The sequence below is a fragment of the Euwallacea fornicatus genome, unplaced genomic scaffold (genome assembly GCF_040115645.1).
Source record: "Euwallacea fornicatus isolate EFF26 unplaced genomic scaffold, ASM4011564v1 scaffold_77, whole genome shotgun sequence".
Lineage (NCBI taxonomy): Eukaryota > Metazoa > Arthropoda > Insecta > Coleoptera > Curculionidae > Euwallacea > Euwallacea fornicatus.
Genome location: NW_027096045.1, coordinates 55,091 through 66,108, shown reverse-complemented (window position 1 = coordinate 66,108; position 11,018 = coordinate 55,091).

The window sequence follows — 11,018 nt, the reverse complement described above, 5'->3', positions numbered from 1 at the left end:
TAAATTTTTAATTGATAGTGGTGCAAGTAAATCATTTATAAACCCGGAAGCTGCTAGGAAGATAGCTCCGAACCAAATTAAAAAAGACCCTTTTATAGTTTCAACCGCATTACAACAATCAGCCCATGAATTTAGTACAACGATACCAGCTTCGGAAATTTTTAAATTACCCCGATACACTTTGCTGAAATTTTATTTGTTTAAATTTCATGGAACCTTTGATGGATTGTTGGGATTAGATAATTTGAAACTGTTAGAAGCCCAATTAGATTTTCGGAAAAATAAAATGGTTACCCCTTATGCCACTATACCATTCCAAACGTATTGGACAAATGTACAGAATAACCATATAGAAATGGAACCAAGGATAGAAAAAGTAGTTAGAATTGAAACAAATATCCGAGATGGAGAGGTATTGATTGATTATCGGAAGATAAATGGATGTGAAATCCCAAGTTGTATAACAAAGACGAAAGATGGTCACGCTTTAGTCGTGATAAGAAATAGATCATGCCAATCAAAGATAATAGATTTAACCCGACCATTCGATGTCGAGGCGTTAGACAAAGGAATATTAGAGCATGAAACAATTGATGTAAACACAATGGATACCCATCGAGGGAGGAAATTGGAAACATCGCAGATTAGGACTAATCATCTTAATCGAGAAGAGAAGAAAGAAATTCTACGATTATGTACCGAATTTTCGGACATATTCTATCAAGAAGGCATACCTTTGACGTTTACTAGTCAAACAAAGCATGCTATCAAGACAACTGATGAACAGCCAGTGTACGTAAAGTCGTACAGGTACCCCTTCATACATAAAGAAGAAGTTAGGAGCCAAATAGACAAAATGTTGGACCAGGGAATCATTAGACATAGCAGTTCACCTTGGTCAGCCCCAATCTGGGTAGTTCCTAAGAAGATGGATGCGTCTGGAAAACGCAAATGGAGAGTCTGCGTGGATTACCGCAAACTCAATGAGAAAACTATCGACGACAAATACCCTTTACCCAATATAACTGATATACTGGATAAACTGGGGAAGTGTCAGTATTTTTCGACCCTTGATTTGGCGAGTGGTTTCCACCAAATTGAGATGAGGGAACAAGATATACCAAAGACGGCGTTTAGTACCGAAGGAGGGCATTATGAATATACCCGAATGCCCTTCGGATTAAAAAACGCACCTGCGACCTTCCAAAGAGCAATGGATGGAATTTTGAGCGGATTGCAGAATGAAAGGTGTCTAGTGTATCTTGACGACATAATCATTTACTCAACATCCTTACAAGAGCACTTGGAAAATTTAAGAGCAGTCTTTAATCGACTTAGAAAATCCAATTTCAAGGTCCAACTCGACAAGAGTGAATTTTTGAAGAAGGAGATGACGTGCGTGAAAGAATAAAGAATCCTAGACAAAAATTAGGAGACAAATTTAAAGCATGTGCAAAAGCGGAAATTGTAAATAGAGAAAGGAAATTTGTCGAAAATCAGTCTGGAAGGAAAGTGAACATAGACAATCTAAAACGGCCCAGCCGTCACAAATGTATTAATCCAAGTAGAAATAAGGAGTAAATTAGACTCAAACCAAACCATGTACATATAAGTAAACGAAGGAAAAACATTTACAGCATCCTAGTCACGGGACAAGCTAGGGATGTCACACTGTTGGAACTCAAGGGAAATCCGGGAATGTTACCGCTAGAACTGGGAAAGGCAGTATTGATTGATGGAAGCCACAGTTTCATTCATTACAACGATTTAAGACCAGTAGCAGAACAACTAGAAGAGCTGAGAAGAAAAATAAATAATTTGACCAGCAATTGGGAAACGACAACACATCCAAGCCCTTATAAGAATGAGCTCCGCAATTTTTACGAGATCATGAAGGCAATACAGGAACAAGTTGAAAACCGCTTTTACCGAATATTTCCTAAAACAAATCGACCAAAGCGAGGAATCGTGGATGGATTAGGAGCAGTGTTCAAAGCGATAACGGGAAATTTGGACGCAGAAGATGGTCAAAAATACGACAAATTAATTAGAGAATTACGTGCGAAACAAAGGCTCACTCAAACTCAAGTTGTAACTCAAGGAAGAATGACAGTGTTGGCTTTAGAAAGGTTTAACAAAACGCTAAAACAGCTTTACGACAATGATAGAATACTGGAGGAAAAATTGAAAGAAATTGTACCTTATATCAAGGATGTGATCGACGATAGAAATTGTTCCTTTTTGAAGGAAATTGTCAACGAAATAATTGATATGTACGAGATAATCAACACCATCCTACAAGATGTCGAAAACTCGTTGGTATTTGCAAGATTAAATACCATGCACCCAAGCATAATGGACCAAAGGGATCTACTCACTGCACTCACGGAGTTAAGCAACGACATAGGAAGGACCAATCTACCACTACCTATAACTTTGGAAAATATAGTTAAATACGAAGAAATAACAAAACTGGAGTGTTTCCTATCGGACTATCGAATCACGTACATTTTACACATTCCTACTGTTCAGAATCTGCAATTTTCTTATTACCATTTGTATTCTATTCCCGTTTACATTCAGGGTCAGTTTAGGGCAATCATACCTAAAGGGAAGTACCTTGTAAAGAGCCAGTTGTACCACGCGTACTTTCACCGCGAGTGTCGTAAATTAAAGCCAGAACTATACTTGTGCTATGAAACAGACTTAACGGGAAATCAGCCAGAAACCCCTTGTGAAATACAGTTAATAAACTTAGTGAAAAATCCTTCGAACTGTACTCAAACGTTAATAAAAATAGACAGAATAATTTTAAATAGGTTAGATGTGTCAGATAAATGGATTGTAATAAGTCCTACAGAAGAAATAGCCCAGCTAACGTGCCAAAATAGACAAACAGAAGCCAAAACCTTGCACGGGACATATCTATACGAAATTCCAAAGGGATGTAAGTTAAGCATCGGGAACCAGCAGGCAACGAATACCATGAGGATCATGGAAAACACTCTGAAGCCCATTTTGCTACCTAAAATTATCACGGACGTTCCACCCCGACAGAACTTAAACTTGAGCATTCACCTACCCGAGCTCGAGTTAGATGACCTGCATAAGCTAAAACATGAAGTTTATGAGGAGCAGGAAAGCGGCAGCTGGACGGACAACGACCTCTACACACCCCCTAGTGTGTGGACATTACTAATGTATATTATAATTATAGGAGCAATGGCAGCTTTAACATGGAAAAAGTTGTTGCAACCCCGACTGAGGAATCGGAGTCAGAAGAACAACCAGTCAAATGAAGAGCCAATAGAAGTTCCACTCCCTCGGCTAGCCTAGGAGTTCCATCTCAGAGGGGAGGAGTTATATGGGGATGCTACCATAAGCCACCATACTAAAGAGACGCGGCCCAGACTTGCTGAGCTTGCAGAATCAAACAATAAAACCACATTGCGCTGGACCTTCGGGACTCACTCTGACAATCGATCGACAGTAATATTCAACTCACGTTGATTTCATTGTAACTTACCAAAGCTCGTTCTACTGTATTGTTACCGTTATACTTAATAATTCTTGTTAGTGTTGTGTTAACTACAAGTTTATATTAAATCATAAAATATAGTAATTGTTTAATTTTTTTAAAAAGTCTTCCGAGGAATACGGAAAGATAAGTCATAAGATTTGGCCAAAAAGTGCCGCTTCTATTAGAGCCAAATTGACGATTTGCCGTTTAAGGCCTTATTATGCTTATTTTGCCAAAAGGAGACGATTTGAACAAAATTGGCTGTAGCGTTTGCGAGATATCACCAAATTGTACGATTTGGCCAAAAAGTGCCGCTTCTATTAGAGCAAAATTGACGATTTGCCGTTTAAGGCCTTATTATGCTTATTTTGCCAAAAGGAAACGATTTGAACAAAATTGGTTGTACCGTTTGTGAGATATCACCAAATTGTACGATTTGGCCAAAAAGTGCCGCTTCTGTTAGAGCCAAATTGACGATTTGCCGTTTAAGGCCTTATTATGCTTATTTTGCCAAAAGGAGACGATTTGAACAAAATTGGCTGTAGCGTTGGCGAGATAACGCCAAATCATAAGATTTGGCCAAAAAGTGCCGCTTCTATTAGAGCCAAATTGACGATTTGCCGTTTAAGGCCTTATTATGCTTATTTTGCCAAAAGGAGACGATTTGAACAAAATTGGCTGTAGCGTTGGCGAGATAACGCCAAATCATAAGATTTGGCCAAAAAGTGCCGCTTCTATTAGAGCCAAATTGACGATTTGCCGTTTAAGGCCTTATTATGCTTATTTTGCCAAAAGGAGACGATTTGAACAAAATTGGCTGTACCGTTTGCGAGATATCGCCAAATGGTACGATTTGGCCAAAAAGTGCCGCTTCTATTAGAGCCAAATTGACGATTTGCCGTTTAAGGCCTTATTATGCTTATTTTGCCAAAAGGAGACGATTTGAACAAAATTGGCTGTAGCGTTTGCGAGATATCACCAAATTGTACGATTTGGCCAAAAAGTGCCGCTTCTGTTAGAGCCAAATTGACGATTTGCTGTTTAAGGCCTTATTATGCTTATTTTGCCAAAAGGAGACGATATGAAGAAAATTGGTTGTAGCGTTGGCGAGATAACGCCAAATCATAAGATTTGGCCAAAAAGTGCCGCTTCTATTAGAGCCAAATTGACGATTTGCCGTTTAAGGCCTTATTATGCTTATTTTGCCAAAAGGAGACGATTTGAACAAAATTGGCTGTAGCGTTTGCGAGATATCACCAAATCATAAGATTTGGCCAAAAAGTGCCGCTTCTATTAGAGCCAAATTGACGATTTGCCGTTTAAGGCCTTATTATGCTTATTTTGCCAAAAGGAGACGATTTGAACAAAATTGGTTGTACCGTTTGCGAGATATCGCCAAATCATAAGATTTGGCCAAAAAGTGCCGCTTCTATTAGAGCCAAATTGACGATTTGCCGTTTAAGGCCTTATTATGCTTATTTTGCCAAAAGGAGACGATTTGAACAAAATTGGCTGTAGCGTTTGCGAGATATCACCAAATTGTACGATTTGGCCAAAAAGTGCCGCTTCTATTAGAGCCAAATTGACGATTTGCCGTTTAAGGCCTTATTATGCTTATTTTGCCAAAAGGAGACGATTTGAACAAAATTGGTTGTACCGTTTGCGAGATATCGCCAAATTGTACGATTTGGCCAAAAAGTGCCGCTTCTATTAGAGCCAAATTGACGATTTGCCGTTTAAGGCCTTATTATGCTTATTTTGCCAAAAGGAGACGATTTGAACAAAATTGGCTGTAGCGTTGGCGAGATAACGCCAAATCATAAGATTTGGCCAAAAAGTGCCGCTTCTATTAGAGCCAAATTGACGATTTGCCGTTTAAGGCCTTATTATGCTTATTTTGCCAAAAGGAGACGATTTGAACAAAATTGGTTGTAGCGTTGGCGAGATAACGCCAAATCATAAGATTTGGCCAAAAAGTGCCGCTTCTATTAGAGCCAAATTGACGATTTGCAGTTTAAGGCCTTATTATGCTTATTTTGCCAAAAGGAGACGATTTGAACAAAATTGGCTGTAGCGTTGGCGAGATAACGCCAAATCATAAGATTTGGCCAAAAAGTGCCGCTTCTATTAGAGCCAAATTGACGATTTGCCGTTTAAGGCCTTATTATGCTTATTTTGCCAAAAGGAGACGATTTGAACAAAATTGGTTGTACCGTTTGCGAGATATCACCAAATTGTACGATTTGGCCAAAAAGTGCCGCTTCTGTTAGAGCCAAATTGACGATTTGCTGTTTAAGGCCTTATTATGCTTATTTTGCCAAAAGGAGACGATTTGAACAAAATTGGCTGTAGCGTTGGCGAGATAACGCCAAATCGTAAGATTTGGCCAAAAAGTGCCGCTTCTATTAGAGCCAAATTGACGATTTGCCGTTTAAGGCCTTATTATGCTTATTTTGCCAAAAGGAGACGATTTGAACAAAATTGGCTGTAGCGTTGGCGAGATAACGCCAAATCATAAGATTTGGCCAAAAAGTGCCGCTTCTATTAGAGCCAAATTGACGATTTGCCGTTTAAGGCCTTATTATGCTTATTTTGCCAAAAGGAGACGATTTGAACAAAATTGGCTGTAGCGTTGGCGAGATAACGCCAAATCATAAGATTTGGCCAAAAAGTGCCGCTTCTATTAGAGCCAAATTGACGATTTGCCGTTTAAGGCCTTATTATGCTTATTTTGCCAAAAGGAGACGATTTGAACAAAATTGGCTGTAGCGTTGGCGAGATAACGCCAAATCATAAGATTTGGCCAAAAAGTGCCGCTTCTATTAGAGCCAAATTGACGATTTGCCGTTTAAGGCCTTATTATGCTTATTTTGCCAAAAGGAGACGATTTGAACAAAATTGGCTGTAGCGTTGGCGAGATAACGCCAAATCATAAGATTTGGCCAAAAAGTGCCGCTTCTATTAGAGCCAAATTGACGATTTGCCGTTTAAGGCCTTATTATGCTTATTTTGCCAAAAGGAGACGATTTGAACAAAATTGGCTGTAGCGTTGGCGAGATAACGCCAAATCATAAGATTTGGCCAAAAAGTGCCGCTTCTATTAGAGCCAAATTGACGATTTGCCGTTTAAGGCCTTATTATGCTTATTTTGCCAAAAGGAGACGATTTGAACAAAATTGGCTGTAGCGTTGGCGAGATAACGCCAAATCATAAGATTTGGCCAAAAAGTGCCGCTTCTATTAGAGCCAAATTGACGATTTGCCGTTTAAGGCCTTATTATGCTTATTTTGCCAAAAGGAGACGATTTGAACAAAATTGGCTGTAGCGTTGGCGAGATAACGCCAAATCATAAGATTTGGCCAAAAAGTGCCGCTTCTATTAGAGCCAAATTGACGATTTGCCGTTTAAGGCCTTATTATGCTTTTTTTGCCAAAAGGAGACGATTTGAACAAAATTGGCTGTAGCGTTGGCGAGATAACGCCAAATTGTACGATTTGGCCAAAAAGTGCCGCTTCTATTAGAGCCAAATTGACGATTTGCCGTTTAAGGCCTTATTATGCTTATTTTGCCAAAAGGAGACGATTTGAACAAAATTGGCTGTAGCGTTGGCGAGATAACGCCAAATCATAAGATTTGGCCAAAAAGTGCCGCTTCTATTAGAGCCAAATTGACGATTTGCCGTTTAAGGCCTTATTATGTTTATTTTGCCAAAAGGAGACGATTTGAACAAAATTGGCTGTAGCGTTGGCAAGATAACGCCAAATCATAAGATTTGGCCAAAAAGTGCCGCTTCTATTAGAGCCAAATTGACGATTTGCCGTTTAAGGCCTTATTATGCTTATTTTGCCAAAAGGAGACGATTTGAACAAAATTGGCTGTAGCGTTGGCGAGATAACGCCAAATCATAAGATTTGGCCAAAAAGTGCCGCTTCTATTAGAGCCAAATTGACGATTTGCCGTTTAACGCCTTATTATGCTTATTTTGCCAAAAGGAGACGATTTGAACAAAATTGGTTGTAGCGTTGGCGAGATATCGCCAAATTGTACGATTTGGCCAAAAAGTGCCGCTTCTATTAGAGCCAAATTGACGATTTGCCGTTTAAGGCCTTATTATGCTTATTTTGCCAAAAGGAGACGATTTGAACAAAATTGGCTGTACCGTTTGCGAGATATCGCCAAATTGTACGATTTGGCCAAAAAGTGCCGCTTCTATTAGAGCCAAATTGACGATTTGCCGTTTAAGGCCTTATTATGCTTATTTTGCCAAAAGGAGACGATTTGAACAAAATTGGCTGTAGCGTTGGCGAGATAACGCCAAATCATAAGATTTGGCCAAAAAGTGCCGCTTCTATTAGAGCCAAATTGACGATTTGCCGTTTAAGGCCTTATTATGCTTATTTTGCCAAAAGGAGACGATTTGAACAAAATTGGCTGTAGCGTTGGCGAGATAACGCCAAATCATAAGATTTGGCCAAAAAGTGCCGCTTCTATTAGAGCCAAATTGACGATTTGCCGTTTAAGGCCTTATTATGCTTATTTTGCCAAAAGGAGACGATTTGAACAAAATTGGCTGTAGCGTTGGCGAGATAACGCCAAATCATAAGATTTGGCCAAAAAGTGCCGCTTCTAATAGAGCCAAATTGACGATTTGCCGTTTAAGGCCTTATTATGCTTATTTTGCCAAAAGGAGACGATTTGAACAAAATTGGCTGTAGCGTTGGCGAGATAACGCCAAATCATAAGATTTGGCCAAAAAGTGCCGCTTCTATTAGAGCCAAATTGACGATTTGCCGTTTAAGGCCTTATTATGCTTATTTTGCCAAAAGGAGACGATTTGAACAAAATTGGCTGTAGCGTTGGCGAGATAACGCCAAATCATAAGATTTGGCCAAAAAGTGCCGCTTCTATTAGAGCCAAATTGACGATTTGCCGTTTAAGGCCTTATTATGCTTATTTTGCCAAAAGGAGACGATTTGAACAAAATTGGTTGTACCGTTTGCGAGATATCGCCAAATTGTACGATTTGGCCAAAAAGTGCCGCTTCTATTAGAGCCAAATTGACGATTTGCCGTTTAAGGCCTTATTATGCTTATTTTGCCAAAAGGAGACGATTTGAACAAAATTGGCTGTAGCGTTGGCGAGATAACGCCAAATCATAAGATTTGGCCAAAAAGTGCCGCTTCTATTAGAGCCAAATTGACGATTTGCCGTTTAACGCCTTATTATGCTTATTTTGCCAAAAGGAGACGATTTGAACAAAATTGGTTGTAGCGTTGGCGAGATATCGCCAAATTGTACGATTTGGCCAAAAAGTGCCGCTTCTATTAGAGCCAAATTGACGATTTGCCGTTAAAGGCCTTATTATGCTTATTTTGCCAAAAGGAGACGATTTGAACAAAATTGGCTGTACCGTTTGCGAGATATCGCCAAATTGTACGATTTGGCCAAAAAGTGCCGCTTCTATTAGAGCCAAATTGACGATTTGCCGTTTAAGGCCTTATTATGCTTATTTTGCCAAAAGGAGACGATTTGAACAAAATTGGCTGTAGCGTTGGCGAGATAACGCCAAATCATAAGATTTGGCCAAAAAGTGCCGCTTCTATTAGAGTCAAATTGACGATTTGCCGTTTAAGGCCTTATTATGCTTATTTTGCCAAAAGGAGACGATTTGAACAAAATTGGCTGTAGCGTTGGCGAGATAACGCCAAATCATAAGATTTGGCCAAAAGTGCCGCTTCTATTAGAGCCAAATTGACGATTTGCCGTTTAAGGCCTTATTATGCTTATTTTGCCAAAAGGAGACGATTTGAACAAAATTGGCTGTAGCGTTGGCGAGATAACGCCAAATCATAAGATTTGGCCAAAAAGTGCCGCTTCTATTAGAGTCAAATTGACGATTTGCCGTTTAAGGCCTTATTATGCTTATTTTGCCAAAAGGAGACGATTTGAACAAAATTGGTTGTAGCGTTGGCGAAATATCGCCAAATTGTACGATTTGGCCAAAAAGTGCCGCTTCTATTAGAGCCAAATTGACGATTTGCCGTTTAAGGCCTTATTATGCTTATTTTGCCAAAAGGAGACGATTTGAACAAAATTGGTTGTACCGTTTGTGAGATATCGCCAAATTGTACGATTTGTCCAAAAAGTGCCGCTTCTATTAGACCCAAATTGACGATTTGCCGTTTAAGGCCTTATTATGCTTATTTTGCCAAAAGGAGACGATATGAACAAAATTGGTTGTAGCGTTGGCGAGATAACGCCAAATCAATAAGATTTGGCCAAAAATTCCGCTTATATTAGAGCCAAATTGACGATTTGCCGTTTAAGGCCTTATTATGCTTATTTTGCCAAATGGAGACGATTTGAACAAAATTGGCTGTAGCGTTGGCGAGATAACGCCAAATCATAAGATTTGGCCAAAAAGTGCCGCTTCTATTAGAGCCAAATTGACGATTTGCCGTTTAAGGCCTCATTATGCTTATTTTGCCAAAAGGAGACGATTTGAACAAAATTGGCTGTAGCGTTGGCGAGATAACGCCAAATCATAAGATTTGGCCAAAAAGTGCCGCTTCTATTAGAGCCAAATTGACGATTTGCCGTTTAAGGCCTTATTATGCTTATTTTGCCAAAAGGAGACGATTTGAACAAAATTGGCTGTAGCGTTGGCGAGATAACGCCAAATCATAAGATTTGGCCAAAAAGTGCCGCTTCTATTAGAGTCAAATTGACGATTTGCCGTTTAAGGCCTTATTATGCTTATTTTGCCAAAAGGAGACGATTTGAACAAAATTGGCTGTAGCGTTGGCGAGATAACGCCAAATCATAAGATTTGGCCAAAAAGTGCCGCTTCTATTAGAGTCAAATTGACGATTTGCCGTTTAAGGCCTTATTATGCTTATTTTGCCAAAAGGAGACGATTTGAACAAAATTGGCTGTAGCGTTGGCGAGATAACGCCAAATCATAAGATTTGGCCAAAAAGTGAGTTATATGGGGATGCTACCATAAGCCACCATACTAAAGAGACGCGGCCCAGACTTGCTGAGCTTGCAGAATCAAACAATAAAACCACATTGCGCTGGACCTTCGGGACTCACTCTGACAATCGATCGACAGTAATATTCAACTCACGTTGATTTCATTGTAACTTACCAAAGCTCGTTCTACTGTATTGTTACCGTTATACTTAATAATTCTTGTTAGTGTTGTGTTAACTACAAGTTTATATTAAATCATAAAATATAGTAATTGTTTAATTTTTTTAAAAAGTCTTCCGAGGAATACGGAAAGATAAGTGGCGCAGTCGGTAGGATCAATCACGGAATCAATATTCAATCGCTGAGTAGTGAACTAACCGTGAGAGACCTTCGTGTAACGTGTACGGTAAAACTGTAGTAAAATCAATGTTTGTGTCGAGCATCGTGCTATTTTGGTAAGTACAACTGGTTAATAATTTTTGTACAAGATTTTTTATGTCAGAGATTAACGAGGTACTTGAAC